The 20,951-nt window shown below is 48.0% G+C and overlaps 1 protein-coding gene across 1 annotated transcript in view; it reads left to right on the forward strand.

Moving 5' to 3' along the window:
* Window positions 1–20,951, forward strand: part of ZPLD1 (zona pellucida like domain containing 1) — a 395,074-nt gene that overhangs the window by 237,164 nt on the left and 136,959 nt on the right. The window lies entirely within an intron of this gene.

Here is a 20,951-nt window from a genome sequence, read left to right on the forward strand (position 1 = left end):
GTATTTATGAGGCACATTTCTGTTTTGTTTTGTCAATGTGCAACAAACATATAAGCCTCCCAAAATTGCCAATTTAATAGGAAGTTCCACTCAATCATAATTCCATAGGGACATTTGCTTCACTGGAATACATTAGCAGGGATCACTAGACAGTCACTGCATATCCACTACCTCTCAAACACTGTCATGCCCAGGCTGGATCACAATCTATGCCATGTTCATGCATTAGCAACACAGAACTGGGGCAAAGCATGAAATCTGCCTTTTCTTCCCCAGCATCTCTGTGCTGCAAATCCACCTGCTTTTACGCCAGCTTTGAATTTTCATGGAAGCAGAGATGTTGGGATATCTATGGATTCCACATGCTTTGGCACAAGCAAAAAAAGTCAGAATCACTAGGGATTCTTAATTATGCAAACCATACATGTACGTAAATAGCAGGTGATATTAAAAATTGCTTTTTGGCAAGGGTGCGTAAACAGGCATGGAAACCCCAGACCTGCCCAGATGTCTGTGCCTGACTTTCAACCCTTCCTCAAAACAGTCAAAAGTGTCTAGAGAAAACTGCAGAAATACAAATGTTAGCATAGGCAGGAAGTGTGCGGACAAGCGCGAGGCGAACTGACCGAGCAGAGGCATGCCAGCAACGTATTCCCGGGCTCCTGAAATCTACAAAAGCTACAGCGCTGCACTTAGCAGACAAAGTGTGCAGACAAATGTGAGAGAAATCGTCAGTCTGCAGCCTGCCATGGGCTGTCAATGTATCACCAATCCGTTGCATAGCTAGAGCAGTTGCATAGCTAGCTGCGTTCCCCGGGTTCATCCTTAATATCAAGGAGTGCCCTTGCCCTTTTACCAGTCCCAAGAGAAAGTGATGTATTTTAATTGGCCTACGCCCTGGCCTGAGTGGTTAACGTGAGGCCTATTAACATCAGCGTATTAGTCTACTATAAGAAGAGCCAGGGAATGTTCGCAAACAAGTGTCGGTTGGTGAGACTGTGTGAGTGTTCCTGATCCTTCGCTGGCTGCTGTGCACTCGTCCGGTTTGTAGGTTATGATATGATAAGTCATATATAACGCTCCTGTACACAAGTGTTTCTAGGCGCAACAAGACAAAGAAGGGAAGACAAAAAGAGGCCAAAACAAAGATCTTACTAGACCTTGTGTCATTCAGATCGTGCAAGTGCGGGGTGATGGAGGAGGAGCAGTGCCAGGGGGACAGGGGAAGGGGAGAGTGCAAAGGAATTCATAAGTGCTGCCAGGGAGGTGTCACATAAGTGCAGATAGTCAGAGGATTGTAGGGTTGCAGGTACAGTCTCTAAGTGGTTTGGAGGCCCAGAGACAGTACAAGGGCAACTGGTCATGCAGAAGACTGGACCTGTAGGTTCAGTGGGTGGCCAGGTAACCAGAATGCGCAGCAGACAGGGACATCAGCAAGGGAAAGGGAGAGAGAAAGCATAAGCGAAAAAGAAGGTCTTGAGTTGCTTCCTGAACCTTAGGTGGTCCTGCTCAAGTTTGAGAGAGGCAGGGAGGCTGTTCCAGAGGGAGGCCCCAGCCGAGGACAGAGATCTATCCCCACTCCCTGCCTGGAGAAGCGTCTGACCCTCAAAGAGTTTGAGGTGGATGAGCGGGGGGCTTGAGAAGGAAGATGCGTAGGAAGAGAAAGTTGGATGTAGACCCCAGAAAGCCTTGTGGACAATGCAGAGGGTCTTGAACTTGATGATTCTTGCAGCCACAGGGGCTATCAGGTAATAATATCCCTATATATATATGGTCGCTGTATATAATTTCGCCAGGAAAAGGTTGTGCGACATTATATAGGTGACCATATATATAAGGACAGGGGAGGGGAGTTGCAAGCTTATCTCTCCAGCGCTGAAATCTCTATACTGGCTCCCTGTGGGGTTCCATGTAATAATGTCCCCTCAAAAATATCACCATGCAAAAAAATTGCCCAAAAATGGCAGTTTTCTGAGGGGATATTGTTACATGGAACATTTCAGAGGGATAAGCTTAACCTTCACTCCAACTCTGTTGGCTCCCTCCATGATCACCAATCTGGCTTCAGAGCTGCCAGAAGCACGGAAACTGCTCTTCTGAACATCCGTGAAGACCTGCTCTTCAACCTTGACTCTAACATTCCCTCTGTCCTCATCCTACTTGATCTCTCCTCTGCTTTTGACACGGTCAACCATACCACCCTGCTCAATCATCTCTGTGACAACGTGGGTATCACTAATCAGGCTCTGGCTTGGCTGACCTCTTTCCTTTTTGATCGACGCTCCCAGGTACAACTTGGGTCCTTCCTCTCTTCGATCTCCCTCTCCACCTGTTCCCCAGGGGTCTAACCTCTCACCTTGGCTTTTCAACCAATACCTGCAACTCTCGCCTACTGCATTTCCATTTTCTGCTCAAACTTCCAGTGCTATGCTGATGACACCCAACTCATTCTCAGGCTTCCTTCAGCCTCCTCCTCTTCTTCCCTCATCTCTGATTGTCTAATCGCCATTCAAAATTAGTGTGCCACCAACGATCTTTGTCTAAATGCCAACAAGACTGATATCCTCCTCATTGGTACACCTTCACCATCCTTTCCCCTCACTCTCTGGCCGGCCTCCCTTGGCCCTCCTCCTACCCCTACCAGTGAGGTTAAGAACCTCAGGGTTATCTTTGACTCCACACTTTCCTTCTATGCACACATCTCTGATGTCTCCAAAAAATCAAACTTGTTATTGCACCTACTTAGAGGTACTCTGCCTTTCCTCTCCTTCCCTCAAAAGGAGGGTGGCAGGGTGAGCAGGTACCTGGGCCAGAATGACAGAGGGTGGCCAGGTGAACTGTGCCAAGAGAGAAAACAGATCAGCAGAGGAGAAGAGTGGCAAAAGCAGAATTGAAGAGAAAGGTCTTGAGTTGCTTCTGGAACAGGAGATGGTTCTCCTCAAGTTTCAAGGTGGCCGGGAGGCTGTTCCAAAGGGAGTCTCCAGCCGAAGAGAGAGATCTACCCCCAGCTTGTTTCTTTGAAAAACGACTGACATTGAGGGAGTTAGAGGTAGAGGAGCAAAGGGCTTGAGAGGGGAGGTATTTACGGAGGGATAGTTGAATGAAGTATCCAATGAAGGGATTTCAGAGCTGGAAAGATAAGATTCCTGGGCTTGAGGCCAAGGACAAGTCTCACAGTCCTGTTCTGGATTAGCTGTAAAGGGTGAAGAGTAGAGGCAGGCAGATTTAGAAAGAGGATGTTGCAGCAGTCCAGCCTAGAGAAGACTAGGGCTCTGGAGACAGTGAGCTTCTGGGGGAAAGTGAGAAAAGGAAGAATACCTCTGAGGGGGTGCAGCTGATAGTGTGACTTCTTAGATACATCAGGGATGTGAGGAGAGAAAGAGAGAGTGGAGACGAAGATGACACCAAGGTTCGAAACCTCACAGGAAGGTGCAGGTAGAGGGTCCAGGGTGGACAACCAGAGTGAGAGAGGGCTGGCGGGATTGGCTGTCCCAATGAGGAGAATCTCAGTATTACTGGCATTAAGGCCGAGATCATTGGACGCACACCATTCATGAATTGCAGACAGACGGTCAGGTATGAGAGAACGAGCAGAGGAGGCTGAGAGAGCCTGAAGGATAGCTTGGTGTCATCCATATAACACTGGCAGTCAGAAGAGAAGGTAGAGATGTGGTGGGCCAGAAGTGCCAGGTAGTGGTTAAAGAGCCAGGGAGAGAGGTGAGACCCCTGGGGGACACCACATGTAGAGAGAGAGATAGAAGAGAGGAAAGACCCAACTTAGACCTGGCAGGGTCGATCTGAGAGAAAGGAGGTCAACCAGGCTAGGGCCTGACTAGAGATGCCCAGGTTGTCACAGAGATGATTGAGCAGGGTGGTGTGGTAGACAGTGTTGAAAGCAGAGGATAGATCAAGGAGAATGAGGACAGAAGGAAGGTTAGAATCTAGATTAGAGAGCAAGTCTTCACAGGTGTTCAGGAGAGCAGTTTTCAGTTTTAGGCTGCCCCTAAGCCCTACTGGTGGTCATGCAGACAACCAACAGATTCAGTATGTAGATTAAGTTGGGAGATGGCCAGCTTTTCCAGGAGTTTGCCCAGGAAAGGAGTGATGGAGATCGGGCGGTGGTTTGCCAGAGAGGAAGGATCCGTAGAAGGGTTGTTAAGGGAGGTGCACAAGGGAGTGCTTAAGGGGGAGGGGAAGGTTCCAGTGGCAAAAGAGTGATTGCAGAAATTGGCCAAGGCTGGAGCAAGGGTGTCAATGTGGTCCTTCATGGTTGTGGAAGAGCAGGGGAGCACCTGCTTTGACAAGACTTTCGTAGATCGGACAGGTTTAGAAGCCTTGTCAGGAGTGAACAGGGAGAAGGAGGAGAAACGAAAAGGAGATACAGTCGGAGAGGGGCCTGGAATGGTAGAGGGTGAGGAGTTAGAGGAAGAGGAAAGAGTGGAACGGATGTCCTGACTTTTAGTGGTGAAATGACATACCAGAGCTGTGCAAAAGTCCTGGGAAGGAACAGGAGAGGTGGAGTCTGCAGCCAGCTCCTGGACAGAGAGTCTGTATTGCAATTAGAGCAGCCTGCAGGCCAGTTTGTCAGAGGATGAGCGTCATGCCCTCCACTTCCTCTCAGCCACCCTACACTTGCGCTTAAGGGTGGCGAGGTGGAGTCGTGCCAAGAGTTGCACTTGGAAGCAGGCTTCAAATGGATCCTCATGACAGGGGCAAGGACATCCAGAGTGTTAGATTGAGGGATGAAGGTTGGAGAGGGCTGTGTCAGAGTGTGAGTCAGCCAAAGGTGTAGGAGGAGGAGAGAAAGTAGCGGCAAAAGCTTCCACTTACACACACTTCATGGGCTGGATGACCGAGAAGGTGGGTGGGAGTGTTGGGGTTGGCTTAGCCTGAGGGGCAGAGAGCAACAGGTGAGACGAGAGAAGAAAGTGGCCAGTCCAAGAGAGAGGGGTGGTGAGAGGGTTGGAGAGGGGGAGGTCTGATGAGTTCAGAACATCCAGGGTGTGCCCTGCAGAGTGAGCCGGGCCAGAGGGAGGAATAGAGAGAGAAAGTCGCAGTGGTTGAAAAAGAGCCCAGAGGAGGGGTTAGAAGCATCCAAGTGGATGTTGAGGTCTCAGAGGAGGAGAAGTTGAGAGGTAGAGGCAAGGAGGGAGGAGGAGAGGTCAACGCACTCGGAGAGGAAAAGGGCAACCTGGTCAGGCGGCCTGTAGATGGTGGCCATAGTGAGAGAGATGCCAGGAGAGATAGAGAACCTGCAGACCAGGCATTTAAAGGACGAGTAGACCTGCGGAAGCAGGGATCCACTCCGGGAAGATCAGGGCTATTCCCCCTCCATGACGGTTGGTTCTGGGTTCGGAGAGTATCTTGTAGCCAACAGGGAGTAGCGTGTCAAATGTCGTGAACGAGCTGGCAATGAACCAAGTCTCAGTGAGACTGAGCACATCCAGATCAAGCTCTTCGAGGAGACGCCAGATGTCAGAGGAGTGTTTAACAGCAGAGAGAGAGTTAAGAGTAGCAAAGTGGAGCAGATTGCCACCTTTTCAAGACTTCGGTGGAGGGGTACAGGCATGAGATGCGCCCTGCGGAAATGTTAGTGGGGCTCGAGAATGGGCAGAGGAGGAAAGAGGAGATGGTAGAGAGGAAGAAGAGGGTTCCAGAGAGGTGGTGTAGGAAGGAAGAGGCAGAGCTGCCAAAGATGCAGCAGAGGGTGCCAGAGAGGTGGAAGAAAAAGGGGACGACAAATGAGCCAGAGAGGCATAGGTAGGAGTAGCAGGAGAAGGAAGGAAGAAAGTTGATAAAACGTGGGAATCATCTATCGAAAAGGAGGAGATTGGCCTGAGGGCCCTGGACCAAGACAGTGCCATTTAAGTAGATATTAATGATGGTCTTGGAGGAGTGAAAGGGGGCCTCCCACCGGGTGCTTCCATTAATGGGAGAGGAGGAAAAAGGAGAGAGAACATAGACGATATGTGGAGTCCATTGGCCTGGAAAGGGAACGACAAAGAAGATGTCAGTGAGGGTCTATCTGGATGAAGCACTGATGTAGGTCAGCGATAGGGAGGCCTGGATTGGAGACCAGGATGTTCCTTTTGAGCTTCATCCTACCAGACTTAGTAAGAGGGATAGGATAGTCGATAGAATAGCAAGTACAGAAGATAGGGGAGACAGAGAGCACCATAGAGGGTGCAGGCAGAGAGTAAGGGGAGGGGGCATCCCAAGCAGGAGGGGGAGAGGGTCACACACAAGGGGCAAACAGGAGCGAGGCACATGGGCGGGGTCAAACACAATAGAGGGGGCAACAGTAAGTAAACCACAGAACAAGAATACTGGAACCTTGTGGGGCCCTACGGTGAGTGGAGAAAAACAGTGCAAGCAACAAATGTACGCTACAACGGCACTTTAAGGGTGTGAGAATGAAAGTACAAAACAGAATATATAGCTGGTAGTCCTAGGAGAGGTAGAGGGGAAGAAGAGAAATGCACATGATTCTGCATATGATACAATGGTAACACTACAAACAAAATATGCAAACACTGGTAATCAAGGAGACCTGGAAGGAAGAGGAAAATGCAAGTGATGCAGTGGAATGACAATACAATGGTCACAGTATGAACAAGCATGGAATGCAGAGACACAAATAGGGAACAATACACTGGTCGTGGCTTGAGGGAGCCTGAAGAGGAATGTGAGGAGGTAAGAGGGACTAGGTTGCATGGGAGTAATGCAGAGAAGGGTTGCACTAGGTCGAGGGAGCAGGGACAAGTTGTATGGGGTGCAACACAGACAGGGACGTGCCAGGTCAGGGAGCGGGGACAAGTTGCATGGGGTGCAATGCAAAGAGGGATGTGCTAGGCCAAGGGAACGGGGACAAGTTGCGTGTGGTACAATGTAGAGAGGGAAGTGATATGCCAGGGGAGCAGGGGCAGTTGTATGGGAGCAATGCAGAGAAGGGATCGCTAGGTCAGGGGAGAGGGACAGGTAGCGTGTGAATGCATGTGGCATGAAGGCAGGGGAGCCGGGCCAAAGTTGCCAGGGTGCGCACGTGGCACGAAGAACGGGGGAGCATGGCCTAGCTTGCGAGGAACACACAAGCCTTGAAAATGGCGGGACTAGGGCTACGTTGCAAGGGAACACACGTGGTACAAGAACGGGGGGAGCTGGGCCTAAATTGTGAGGGAACGCACAATGCACACTGGAAGGGTGAGTGGGTCCTAAGTTGCGAAGGAACGCAAGTGGGGAGAGGGGTGGGTGCATAGGCAGGGGCAGCAGGACCTAAATTCTAAGGGAGCAAATGTGGGGAAGGGAGAAGGCAGGATGCACAGGCAGAGGAAGCAAGGGGGACGCACATGTGGAAGAGTGAGAATGGGACAGACGCACAAGGTCAGGGAGTTGCATGGAATGCAGCAATGCTACTCTCCCACCCCGCACCTTCTTACTTTCCGGATGCAGATGGGGGGTGAAATTATCCGCGCTCACAATCCACGCTGCTAACCCATTGCTGCCTAACACCTGTGTCGCACAACACGGCAACCTTGTCCTGCAAGGGTTTTGCTGCAGAGGGTCCGATCCTCAGTTCTTAAAGCCTGAGTAGTGTGTAAAGTTGCATGGCATGCTACGTGTTGTCGGGCAGCGTCTCCTGTGTACCTGCAACGCACAACACTGCGGCCTTGTCCTGCAAGAACTTTGCCGTAGAGGGTCAGATCCTCGGTTCTTAAAGGCCCGGGAGCATGGAAAGTTGCATTGCGTGCTATGCGTTGTCGGACAGCGTCTCCTGTGTAACTGCATCACAAAACACTGCGGCCTTGTCCTGCGACAAGTACAGGGTTTGTTTGGTTTCCCTGGTTCAGTTTGGACCCAGTTTTCCTCAGTTGGGCGGGAGGGTGTCTGCTGTATCAATTTCTAAGTAACATTTTCGGGCAGAGCAAGTTTTCTCTCCATGGGGGCTCTCTTCGACAGGAGTGCAATGAAGCCTACATTTTGGGGAGCTAACTAGTGATGGGTGGGGTCACTTCAGAAACTGGGCGTGGTAAACTTAGATGCTTCACCCCCTCTGTTCTACCTCAAGGGTTGTCTGGCAGGGAGTCAATATATCCCCCTTTCCACACCATCCCTCTCCTAACAACCATCATACAACCACACCTCCCACCCTCTAGCCGCCAGAATTAGCTCCTCCTCGGTCCAGCATTAGACATAAGCACACACATACACACACAATTACACTTTCACTCACTTATTTAAACATCCCATTGATCATACACTCTCTTATTTACATTCACACCTAGCCCCCCATACATCATACACTCATTCACACACACTCATTCACCTGAACATTACATACACACTCCTTGCACACATACATACATAATGAGCTAACATGCAACACCCTTTAACACTGCTAGTTTTAGAAATGGCTTCCCTTGCCTCTCTAACAGAAATCAAGTGTGCACATCAGCCCCCTCCCCTGGGATGGTGAAGAACACATATCGTTGTTATATGTTCGCTTGCATCAGTGGCGAGGGGTCTGATGTGTGCATTCCATTTTTGTAAGGCAGTGCAGCGGTGGAAGCCTTTTCTGAATCTAGCAGCTTTACATGTTTTGCCGGCGTTTGTGCAAATAAATGTTTCTGCATGAACACAGTAACACTTTAAAGCTGCCCGTTTTACGAAAGGGTTCTCACCCCGCTCTGACTAGCAAAAAGCCCCACCCCTCAGCTCAAATTTCAGGGCGCTGAAGCCTGGGCAGCTCAATGGCATGCACACCTGTTGCTCGAGGTGGGTGGTCTGTTTTCGTGCCATGTGTGCCCTGGTTAGTTGGGTCAGCTGTTAGAGAGTCACATGAGGGTAATTTTTGTATAGATACAATTTGTTTATGTTATTCTCCTGTGTATTTATGTTCATTTTGCCTACCCTCCTGTTATTGCCTCTGTTATATATGTGCTCCGGTCTCTTGGGGCTTCTCCCCTGTACCTCCTGTTCTGGCCTCTGTCCTCGGGGTGTTCCGGTCTATTGGGCTCCTCACCTGCCATCTCAGATAAGTCTGCCCACCATGAGGAGTACGAGTGTTCACTCCTGTTTTCCCGTTCTGTGCATCTGCGATTTGTGCGTGGCCTCCCCCCCTTCCTTCCTCTCCAGTTTATATTTCTCAGCGCAGAAGGGTTTGTCGTGTGTTGTGTTTTTCTGGTTCTGTGCAGTTGGGTGGTGTGGTGTACACTTTGCACCAGCACGGGGCAGCAGCCCCCTTGTCTACCCGTTCCTGCCTCCTTTGTTGTTTAGTAGCCTGAGGGGTTTCTCTTGGCGGACCTTTCTTTTATTTGTTAATCCAGTAATTCATTATCATTATTATATTTGGTTTAGTTATATAATAAAATAATTGAAGAAGTAAACAAAGAAATTATTATATTTAATTTCTATTATTAATAAGATATAAATAGGGTTCATATAATTAACCTTATTTATTGGGTGGCAAATTAGTCAGTGCATTATTCCTATTGTTCCTGGGAAGGTCGTTGGTTAGGATTCATATCAAATTGATCCCACCATGTCTAGGGAGCAAGAGGACGCACAGGGGCTCAGGGATGCCCTGAGCTTGATTAGCAGAACGAGCAAGGTTCAATTGTCAGAGGCAGTGTTAAGATTACGTAGGAGGAGGGAGCAGAGATAAGAGAAGGGAGATCCCAGTGGAGTGTGCCCTCGGATGGGGCCCTTGAAGCAGTGGTTGCGTTTAACCTGGAGTAAGGCAGGGAATCTGGAAGGGATTAGAAGAGATTATTGTGGGGGGTTAGAAGAAGCAGAGGGGACATTCCACAGAGGGCATCCAGGGGTCGAGGGCAGATTCAGGGACAGGTTAGCAGCAGTACTAGGGGATAAAGTAGTACACTGCATCCAGCTGGCAGTCGGGTGACCGAGGTTGGCAGAGGGAGGTACAAAGAATTTGGGAGAAGGGTTGATTTAAGTGAATAAGGAGGGGACGGTGGTGGGAAATCCCAGGAGCTTTCGGCAGTAAAGAAACGGCAGGGGAGTAAGTTCCTACAGAAGAGAGCAGGGGGCAGAGGCGGGACACCACCCCATCAGCGAGCTGCAGTGCAGGAGAAATTGGGGCGGTTCCCCTGGAGACCGATAATGGATCACAGAGAGGGCATGGTGCAGTCCCAAGGGAAGCAGAAGGAGGGGTACAGAGTGGGACACCCTTACCCATATGCACGGCTGGGGAGTTACGTTGGATGGCACCCCCTAGCAGAGGATGCAGGAGCATTGGGGTGGATGCCCCATCCTGGGAAGAAGAGGACCAACCAGTACCAAGTGGTTTAGAAGGACAGAATTGGTATACAGCAAGGGAGAAGGATTTGGGAAAAGAGGAGTGGGTGTTGTGGGAATAAGGGGCTCAAGGGGAGTGGGAGGAAGTGAAGGGTATCGAAGAGTGTGAATTGGTTGATCAGGAAGAGGTGAGGAAGGAGGACAGGAGTACAGCAAGGGTAAAGGAGAGAAAAGGGGACCTTTGGCCTAGAGGTCAAGCTAACAAGCAGATTAGGTCTGCTGATGTTTCTTATTCCCACAGCAGGAGTCCTATCGGAGGAAAGGAAGGGAGGAAAAGAGGTGATGTGACCAGGATGTTGCAGATGGAAGGGGCGGCATGGCCGCTAAGAGGTGACCATCGGAGAAAATGGTTGGCAGCCTGGGTAAGTTTGGATGCAAAATGGGGGTCACACAGGAGTGTGGAAAGGATGGGCAGAGCATTTAAGGTTGGCAAAGGAGTGACCATATTAGTGGTAAGGAAACTGGCAAAATACATTTTAGAAGGAAGAGTGGTGGTCCCATTTAAAGAGTTGGAATCAGATTTATTAGTGTCACCGATGGCAGGGCTGTGCCTAAGAAGAGGAAATGGAAGGTTAGGCTGATTCATCATTTGTCATGGCCGGAGGGGATGTTAGTGAATGACTTAATCATGGAAGGATATTGTGCCGTGATTGAGGAGCCATGAATGAGATTCAGACACAAGAGAGTCATGGTTTTGCTGAAAGACTTTTATTAAAAAGAAAGGGGTGGGGTACTGCCTATGTCCCTGCTCTAAGAGGGGTTTCTCTACCCAAAACCAAAATGAGGATCTGTCAATGTCAGAATGTCCAAAGCAAAACCGCCCTGTGTCCAAAGTATCATTCTGGCCCTCACATTCTACAAAATAAACTCTATGGTGAAAAGGGTAATGTCTTTGGCTTTGAGTGGTTTAAATATATTCAAAAAGGAAAAATGCATAACTCCACACTCCAGTTCCAGAAGGATAGTGTTCCTTGTTCCAGAGGGTGGTTTCCATCCCCTGGATTTCTCTTACTATGTTGTATATTCAATGATATCAGTTCCTTGAGTTTCTATTGATCAACAACACAACTTACAATACCATGTATATTGTTCATTGTGTATCTATTTAGATGTGTAACCTACTTACCTGCTTCTCATCTTATCCTGTACAAACTGCCTGTTCCTCACCAGTTACTTATTGTATACATTGTATAAATGTATATTCCTGTACAGCATTGTAACCTAAGCTGAACAATCTTCTTGATGCTTATTGCGCCCTGATACCCCTGCGTCTGGCGCGCATTACACATATTAAAACAAACAAACAAACAAACAAACAAACTGGTATACAAATCAACTTGTCTGTTTGTCTTTATATTGTAGGGATACCTGGTGTTCTCTCCTGCCAGGTTTTCACTCCTCTTATCTTAATCAGTACAGCCTTTTGCTAGTCATGATATATCGTTCTCAGGACATTTTTATGTGAAGTAGTTATTATACACTGTTCAGCTTGTCCTTGGCTGGTGTGTTTTCCTACCAGGGCGTTCTTACATGAACACACTTGGCAACTGTCTAGTATACTCTAATGCCAGGACTTTCTTATATGTACGCACTTGCATCTGCCTGGTAAACTCTCCTGCCAGTGCTTTCTTATATGTGTATTTTCCTTGCAGCTTTAATTTGCCTGGTGTACTCTCCTGCCAGGGCCATTCTCATGGGGGCTCTGCATACACTTCCAAACTTGATACTCTCTTATGTTTGCTTTATCTGATATATCTGATACTGTATCTGCCTGGTATACTATCTTGCCAGGGCTTTCCTCATGTGTATTGCAAAAAACCCCAAAAGTTGAAAGTCTCTTACTTTTGTTTTGTTTTCCTTTTTAAGAAATTCTCACTTGCTCTTACTCTTTCATGTACGTCATGTGCTTCCTTAACATCTATTTGGGTTTGGCATGGCTGCCAATACACCCTGGTGTCCCTGCTTCCCTTGAGTGGACTCACCGCTTGTTGCTGGCATACTCTGTTTCTTCTGTGGCACGCCAGTTGTAGTCCTTCAGTGATTCCTTCCGTTTTGCCACCTCCGTTCCTCGGCTTCTTTGCCTCTTGCGGTTCCTGCGGAGCTCTTCTGCTTTGTTTCGGTCTTCGGTAAGGTAACAGCTGCCTCTCAACACCTGCAAACACCCACGAGGTTTGCATCGGCTTCTGGCATTCCCACATCATGATTTCTCTTGTTGTCAGCTTTCCTTTTCTTCTTCCTCGAGCAAGTTGGCTCCACGAACTCTTTGCAGCCCCACGGTCTCTTGGAACGTACGGAGAGGAGCAGCTTTCTCCCTCTAGCAGTGCGCCTCAGTCAGCTGCTTCTGCTGTTTAAATACCCCTGCCACAGGTATGCACTCGTATCTAGAGTGCAGCCTGTGCTCTTTGTTCTCTTTGCTCTGCATTACTTCCTCATTTGAGTATTCTTATAGTTATGGGAATGGAAATCCATACTTGATGATTTGCATGTAAAGTCTTGCTAAGTGTTCTCAGTGATCTTTAAAGACAAGCCAGATGCGGATGACTTTTAGGTAGAGTCTGAGAAGGTGTTTTCATGAGTCAGATTTAAGAATAGAATTCGATTCTTTTAAAATGACATCTTGCTTGCCTGAGGACAAAGTGAGAAAGTTTGTGGGGATGTAGCAGTGTGCCACAGGAGCACAGAAGATGGTGTTGAAGGATAGGATATGCAGAAATTACTTAGACACTTGAACTTTGCATACAGGGTTATTGCTCTGGGGTGCACGTTTTACAGGGACATGGAACATTCCATGTCGGGGGCTAAGCAACCTCAAGATTTTAGGGGGTGGTTACATTTTTTGGAGACTTTCAACGGTGTGTCAATGGGGCCTTCAGGTGACCCATTGTGTTGGGAGGTGGAGATATCTTCTGATGCTTTGGTGGGAGGTTTTGGTTTAGACTGGCGAGGGTGGTGCACATGGGAGAGATCATTGTGTGGAAAAAAAAGGGGCAGGAGCATTGCCTTTTTGGAACTCTTTCCACTAGCAGTGGCATTGGCATTGTGGGGGAATGAACAGGAGAACAAGAAAGAGAATTTTAATGTGGACAATACATTGGTAGTGGTGAACAAGCAGTCCACCAGAGATCATAGGGTGTCCAGACTGTTGAGAGAGTTGGTATTGCGGTGCCTTCTGCATAATATTTTGTTTAGAGCTAGACATGTTCCAGGGAAGGATGCATTGCAGATGCCTTGTCTTGTTTTCAGTGGCAGAGGTTCTGTGGGTTGGCACCGGAAGCGGATCAAGACGGGCACCAGATCCCAATGGACTTGTGGAAGCTAGGATATTGAGAACTCTGCAACTGGTGGTCAATTATTTGGCTGCAAGTTCCAGGGCGTTTTACAGGAGAACTTGGTTGAAATTTTTAAGGAGGGGGGCTTGCAGCTCGACTCGGAGAAGGGACTCACAGGGGGAGAAGGGAAAGGATGTGCTGAATCACATATTGAAGATGATTGATAAAGGTTTGTCAAGGGTAATTATAGCGGGGAACATTTCTGGAATAGCGTTTTATGGCAAAGGGTTTGGGAGTTTTCGGCCAATTTGGGGCAAAATGCCAGAAAGGATGCTGGAGAGTTAGGCAATGGAGATGAGGCAGAAGGGTGTTAGAAGAAAGGCATTGATGGCGGAGTTACTAGGGAGATTATGTGGTGTGCTGGAGGAGGTCTGTTTGCCGTCATGGGAAGGAGGGATGATCAAGGCATGTTTTACATGTTTGATTTTTGCGCGTTTAGGATATCTGAATTGGTAATGAGGGCAAGGGTGTTTTAGGGTGGGAAGATGTGTTTCAGTCAGACATTAGTTTAGAGACTAGGATGTCAAAAAAAGATCAACAGTGCAAGGGATTCTGGGTTTAACTGGGTAGAGGGGGGGGCAGACTTGTGTCTGGTGAAAGCTGGAAGAGCATGGCAGGAGCAGTGTGCCAGCAGGCAAGGCTCTGTTCTTACGCACAAGAATGGGGAGGTTTTATAACCCTCTAGGGCAGGCTTTGGGGTAATGAAGAAAGAGCTTGCACCTTTGGGGGATGATGGGAAAGCATTTGGCACTCACTCAATTTAGAATAGGAGCAACATCAGAGGGGAAGAAACTAGGCATGAGTGAACAGGACATTAAGAGATGGGGCATTGCAACTCAGGGAAGTATAAGGCTTACATTAGGGACGTGGGTGAAGGTCAGAAGTTAGGTATGGGGTAGGGGAGTGTGAGGATTATGGCGCAGTATTTGTATTTGCAGCCACTCCATGATGAAATAGGAAGGGAAAGAAACAGGGAAGAGAGTGTTTGGGATGCAGTTGGGGTGCAGTTACAATGATGTTTGGTAAGATGGTCAGGGTTGCAGGGCTAAGGTGGAACAAATTGCCCACGTTGGTGGAGCTGCAGAGGGACAATGGTGTGCCAGCGACAGTAGTGATTCATGCAGAGGAGAATGAACTTGTGAAAGAGCTAGGGTTGGCTCTAATAAAAAAGATAAAGAGGGACCTAATGTTTTTGAGAAAGGACTCGCTGGAGGTTACGCTATATTTAAGAGAGCTATTGCCAAGGAGAGTTTGGCGATGGGCTTTTAGAAAAGAGGCAATGGAGAAAACAAGGAGGTAGATTGATAGGGAGATGGGGACATTTTGCATGTTTTGTGGAGTGCGTGTGCATGAGCCGGGGACACAGTACGCTGAAGCATCTAGAGATAAGATGTGAGGAGTTTGATATGTTTAGAAAGGATGTCTTCAACAGACCAAGTTGTGGAACAAATATTACATGTTGGGCATTCAAATTGCGATAGAAGAACTAGTGAAGAGTTGGAAGTGAAGTGGGGGTGGGGTAGAAAGAACACCTCTGGGGAGGGTTTTTCTATGTACCGGGGACACAGTACTTTGAAGGACGGTTGGAGGAAGCCAACAGGGTTATTAGCATGGTAAAGGAGGGGTTAGCACTGTTTGGAAAGACAGGCTAGCCGTATGTTTTTTTTTCTGGAGTGGTGAAAGCAGATAAGGGAGGAAGCGGGAAAGGGATACTTGGTGGCCTTTCTAAGGCATCCGAGGGCTGTGTTAATGTATGAAGAATGTTATTTGTTGCCGATGTGACAGGTCAGCCAGGCTGTGCGGCCAAGACTATGTGGATGGAGAACATGCAAAGTAATGTGAAGTGGGAAGAATTGTGCATGAGCCGGGGACACAGTCCTAAAAGGATAGTTGGGGGAAGCCGACAGGTTTATTAGCGTGGTAGAGGAGGGGGTAAGCGCTGTTGGATGGACAGGCTAACCTGGGAGTACAAGAATGGGGAAAAAGTGTGAAAGAAGCACAGCCGTTGGTGTGGGGAGAGGATGGGATGAAAGGTGGGGAGGAGTTGATGGGGAAGGGAGAGACGGGGGCAAAGAGGAAGTTGATTAATTAATTGTTTTCGTACATTTGTTAATAGTTTGGTAGTCTTTAAGGCCAATGAGCCAGGTTAGCGTGGTTCTGTAAACTGTAGCCTGTCACATTAAAGCAACCTTTTTGACTATAAGCAAGTATGGAGTGGGTGGAAGGAGAGCATGTAAAGTAATGTGGGATTGGAAGAGTTGTGCAGGAGCCGGGGACACAGTGCTTTGAAGGATGGTTTGGGGAAGCCGACAGGGTTATTAGACAAGTAAAGGAGGAGGTTAGTGCTGTTGGACGCAGAGATTAGCCCTGTAGTACAAAAATGGGGAAGAGGTATGGAAGAAGGACAGGTGTTGGCTCGGGAGAGGATGGGGGAGAAAGGCGGAAAGGACAGTGAGGGGAGTTGTAGGGGGAAAGGAGGGATGAGGGGGATTTAAGGAGAGTTGATGAATTAAGTGTTTGTACATGTGTTAATGGATTGGTAGTCTGTGAGGCCAATGAGCCAGGTTTGAGTGGTTTTGTACGCTGTGGCCTCTCGCATTAAAGCAACCGTTTCCACTATAAGTGACTCTTTGTATTCTGTGCAGTCTAGCCCATTGTTCACTGGCACTGGATCTCCCAAGCCTGCCTGGCTGAAAGTCTGTTCTTTCAACTGGCATAGGCTTGGTTGCATTGAACTGGACACTGCTGTCTGCTCTGTCCACCCCACCTTGTGTGAGATGTTAGAAGTCACACCATTCCGTACTTTGCAATTCCCCAGACTTTCTGGAGCCTGGGAAGGAGGCAGGTAGCAGTACTGAAGAACTTTGACAGAGGGGACAGTGTTGGACTTGACACAGTCCCACTCGCTTTTGCTATTTTGTAGAAAAGCAAATTCCGCCAGAGACAGGAGGCCTTCTGTGTGTGCCAACAATGCTTAACAGTTCCGTACAATAGTTGCCAACATGATCCATTCCAATATGTACCTGCTACTTAAGTCCTATTTTTTTCTTTGCATTCTGGAACTTGTAGTCTGAGTTTTATAATGGGAAAGGCAAAATTACAAGTCCCAAAATGCATAGAAAAAACAGGACTGGATAAGCATCAACAGGTTATAATGGATCATGTTGGCAACTGTGCAATACCCCACGTGCATCGGTTGTTTGGAGTCCGGGTTCTGAGAACAGCAGTACCATGAGTGTGGAGCACGAGAAGAGAGAAGAGAGAGAGAGAGACCGAGACCGAGACTGAGACCGGAGAGCTACCAACACGTGATGACTGATACTGTGAAGCACCAATTACTGCTGTTGGCTGTTTCAATCGCCATTTTAGAGTGAGAATCTGGAACTGTGGTGCATACTACCTGCAGAGCAAGACCACAGCTACCAGAATATTGTGGGTTTGTGTGATGTTGATGCTGGGCAAGCAGGCTAACTCAGATCTTGTCAGTGCACTGCTTGTCTGTAACCCTCTCCCTTGCCAACTCCTAAAATACAGAGCTAACTCCTTTCTCTGGATGAGGGAGATAGAAACATAACATAAAACGAAAACATGGGTTCCTGATCTTAGCCTTTTGTGTAATAAGAACAACCTAATGAGGGACAGCCCCTCATGTGGTCAGCATGCCACCAAGGGAAGAGTCTTGAAAAAGGGAGTACATCCTAATGTCGAGGCGACAATACTGAGCGCTGAATGGTAGACTGAATCCATAACCACAAGACCTACTATGGTCAAAAATAGAGAGTTGGTGACGGTCTTCACAAAGTTACTAATAAAAGAGGCATGGTATATGTAGTTGTGGTGGCAACTGGCAGGATGGCCTTTATGCACCGTCATAATATTAATATATCAATGGTGTGTTCGAAAAAAATGATGGATCAGTGGACCTCGTTCCGGTTGGCACACATCTTTATGCGTATATCAAGGGCTGGCATGTGGCCAGGCTCAGAGAAGATGGGCAAAGCTACATTGACATGCCAAATGGCACATGCACCCTTACCCCTTTTCATTTAGTAATTGAGAGGAATGAATGGGCTAGATGGATGTTTTGGGGAGAAAACATAAAGGCGTGTAGGGCCTGGTAGACATTGCCAAACTGCTCATTGCATGGGAAAATAAAAGTTAACATGCAGGGGCATCTCAGCATGGAGGGAAGAGCGTTCTTTTCTCTGTAAGTTTCAAACGTCTGATGGTATTTTCTTTAACTGGTGGGACTTTTAATACATTTTCATTTGTTTCAATACTGGCTTTAGTGGGACTCGTATGATGTTGTGCTTGCATGGTGTTATTATGCTTTTAGACTGTGCCAAATCACTACAATTTGATTTTCAGAACACATAGGCTTGTCCTTTGGGTGGTGTGCTGTGCCACTGTGATGCTGGAAATGCATTGGAGGGGCAGGGCCTCCCTGTCCTTGTCCTGTAGTCCTTTTGCATGTGTGTTCTGTATTTTCTTCTGTCCCAGAGTCCATGGCTGGCAGTGCAGCTCTTCCTGTTTTTGGGTTGGTGTACAGACCGATTGGATACCCTTATGGCACCCATGGGTGGTGGTACAACCCTGTGCCCCTAGTGTATGTTTTTGGGCGCCTGTGTGTGGCCCACAGAGCAGGGTATGGGCTGAATTTGACAGGTGCTCTGAGTATCCTCCATTTTGGGATACCCAGGCCTCTCACTGCTAGAGTTAGTTCAGAAGCTGAAGTTGAAACTGACGCTTAATCTCGAAGCTGAGGCTGAAGAAGAAGTTTGACTGCTGTCTCCCTTAGCCGAAATCCGAAAGCCGAAAGCCATCGAGACTGATCCAACAGAGAACCTGATTAGGCACCCTCGTCCCGTGCTACGGGGGACCATCGAGCACCGCTAACCTTCGCCGAAGCTCCCTGGAAGTCACACCCTCGACAGGCTGCCGACCGGAGACTGGGATCGCTGAGGAGAACGAAGATAAGCACCAGACATTCCATCCACCGTTGTCGACCAGGGTTTTCAGGTTTGCTATAACAGCTGGAGGCCCGTCAAAGCCCTGTTCCCCAGAAGCTTGGACCGCTTGACGCCATGCCATCGACAACCGGGGCCACTACACTCCATTTGCCTAAGACTTTTGATTCACGGATGTGCTCGTCTGCACCGCCGTCCGCCTTATCCTGCCGCAGAAGGCCAGGCCGTCGACGCACCCGAGGAGCATCCGCCGGTGGGTTTCCTGCCACCCAAAGACCATAGAGATGCCGGACAACTCGCCCCCCCTTGCTGGGCCACAGTTCTTCACAAACTCTTTGCGGTCCTGAACTATTGACATCGAGGTGCCCCGCACGCCTCTTCCTTGCAGGACCTCTTGGTTCCATCGTTGATGAGCACCGCTGGGACCGAAGCTGCCGCCCGGCGCCAGGTTCCCTTTCTTTGAGGGATCTCGACGATCCGTGGCTCTTGCTTTAATGGGAGCCGCTAAAGAAGGATCCGTTGATGCCTGCTTTGAACTCTGCTGTTCCAGGTACATTGGGGTGGTGAAAACATTTTAGAAGGGAATAAGACTAATTGAACAATATATGGACTGGACTTGTGGTGTATTTTTATTTTACAGGTTGCCCAGGTGGGGGGGATCTCCACACAGAACTGTGTCTAGTGGTAGGGGCCAGTATTCTGTCAATTGTTCTAACTAACTGCTTTCCTCCTGTGTCTATTGTTGGTTACCTTTATTAGTTATTTGTGTGTCATTTAACCAGAGTACAGTTGATGCACTTTAATGAGATATAATAATAATTGTGGTACCACTTAGAACTGTATATATTTGCCATTATAGATTTGCTGAGCACAAAGTGAGTTATTGTGATTGTGTACATAACCTTGAACTTAATTATATAAAGACTGTGTTTTAACTAATGCAGTGTGTGTACATTCCTTTGTGGGGCCTTGGGGACTACACTGTACTTAAGAACCAGCCTGCATCACTTCCTGAGAAGCTAGGCCTTGATTGCTCATCCATTGCTACCGTAATAGAGAATCTTGGCTGGGGTTCTCTGTGCCTCTTCTCTACCATATAGAGAGCAGAAGTACAGACCCCCGCCTCCAGTCTTTACAGCCACCACCAGGTACCTTAATCTGCCGAGGAAAGAAACATGAGGAAGGGGAGGATGACAGGTTCAATAATAGATTTTAATAGAATAAGTAAGAGAAGGTCAAAGAAACTTTCAGAGTGAGGTTTTATGTTTTCCCCTAAACCACTGAGGTGAGGTCAAGATTTTGAGGCAGAGCCTGTAGGGTCCTTTTAATAATTTGAAGCCATCTTAATGCCACTTTGTCTAAGGTCTTACCAGGCACACAGTTACTTGCCAATTTGGCAGTAGCTGCCAGCCCTTTCCTCTTAATTGCAAACAATATATTTGAAATGTGCTCCCCATTTGAAATCGCTGTTTCAGTTCTAATGGAAAACGTCCATTATTACGTCCAGAATTTAAAAACGTCTTCCATTGGCGAGCATTGAGGGTCCCTTTGAAAAGTAAAAGAAATAACAATAGTGCTAACTAATCAGGAACACCCGGGAGCTGGACCGATATATGAATTGTTGGGAGAAGAGTCTGCCAACAAAGCCATGTACATCAACCTTTTACTTACTGCCTAAATATGTCTTTTATATAGGTGTCTAAGTCTATATATAATGTATACATATACTTTTGCATGCCTTTTGAATTCCGGAGTGCCAGCAACTTATTTTCTCTACTTGAGGCACTTTTAAAGCTTAGACCCTCGATCATTCCAAAATGGCTGCCCTGCCCACGAGCACTGGAGTGCTTCGTGTTTCATGGATGGTGCCCTTGTGACTGGCTGACACCCACACATGCCAGCCAATCGTAGAAGCTGCAGGTGAACACCAGCCCCTACCAAAGGCCCACCCCTAAGGCCACCGTCCAGGCCTGACTTGGCTTTGTGGGGCCCTTTAAATTCTACAATCAGCAATATGTGCCTTTAGGCTGGCTACCTCATCCATGCATCATGGGGCTAGGGGATCTCACCCTCGGCTATTGAATTGAATTGATATTTTATTTACATATCGTGCTCGTACACAAGTGTTTCAGAACGTGACAAGGGAAGGGAGGGGGTCAGGGGAGACAAAAACAATGATCTCACTAGGCCCAGCAACATTGAGAATGCGCAAGTGCATGATGAGAACGCGCAAGGCTATCATGTGAGTGTTGACTGTTGCTCAGTTTAGCTGCCACATCTCTCCTTACTCTGTGCCTGTGCCACTCCTGACATTCTCTCTAATCTATTTCAGATGGCATTT

The sequence above is a fragment of the Ambystoma mexicanum genome, chromosome 7p (assembly GCF_040938575.1).
Source record: "Ambystoma mexicanum isolate Mex_15411 chromosome 7p, UKY_AmexF1_1, whole genome shotgun sequence".
NCBI classification, from domain to species: Eukaryota; Metazoa; Chordata; class Amphibia; order Caudata; family Ambystomatidae; genus Ambystoma; species Ambystoma mexicanum.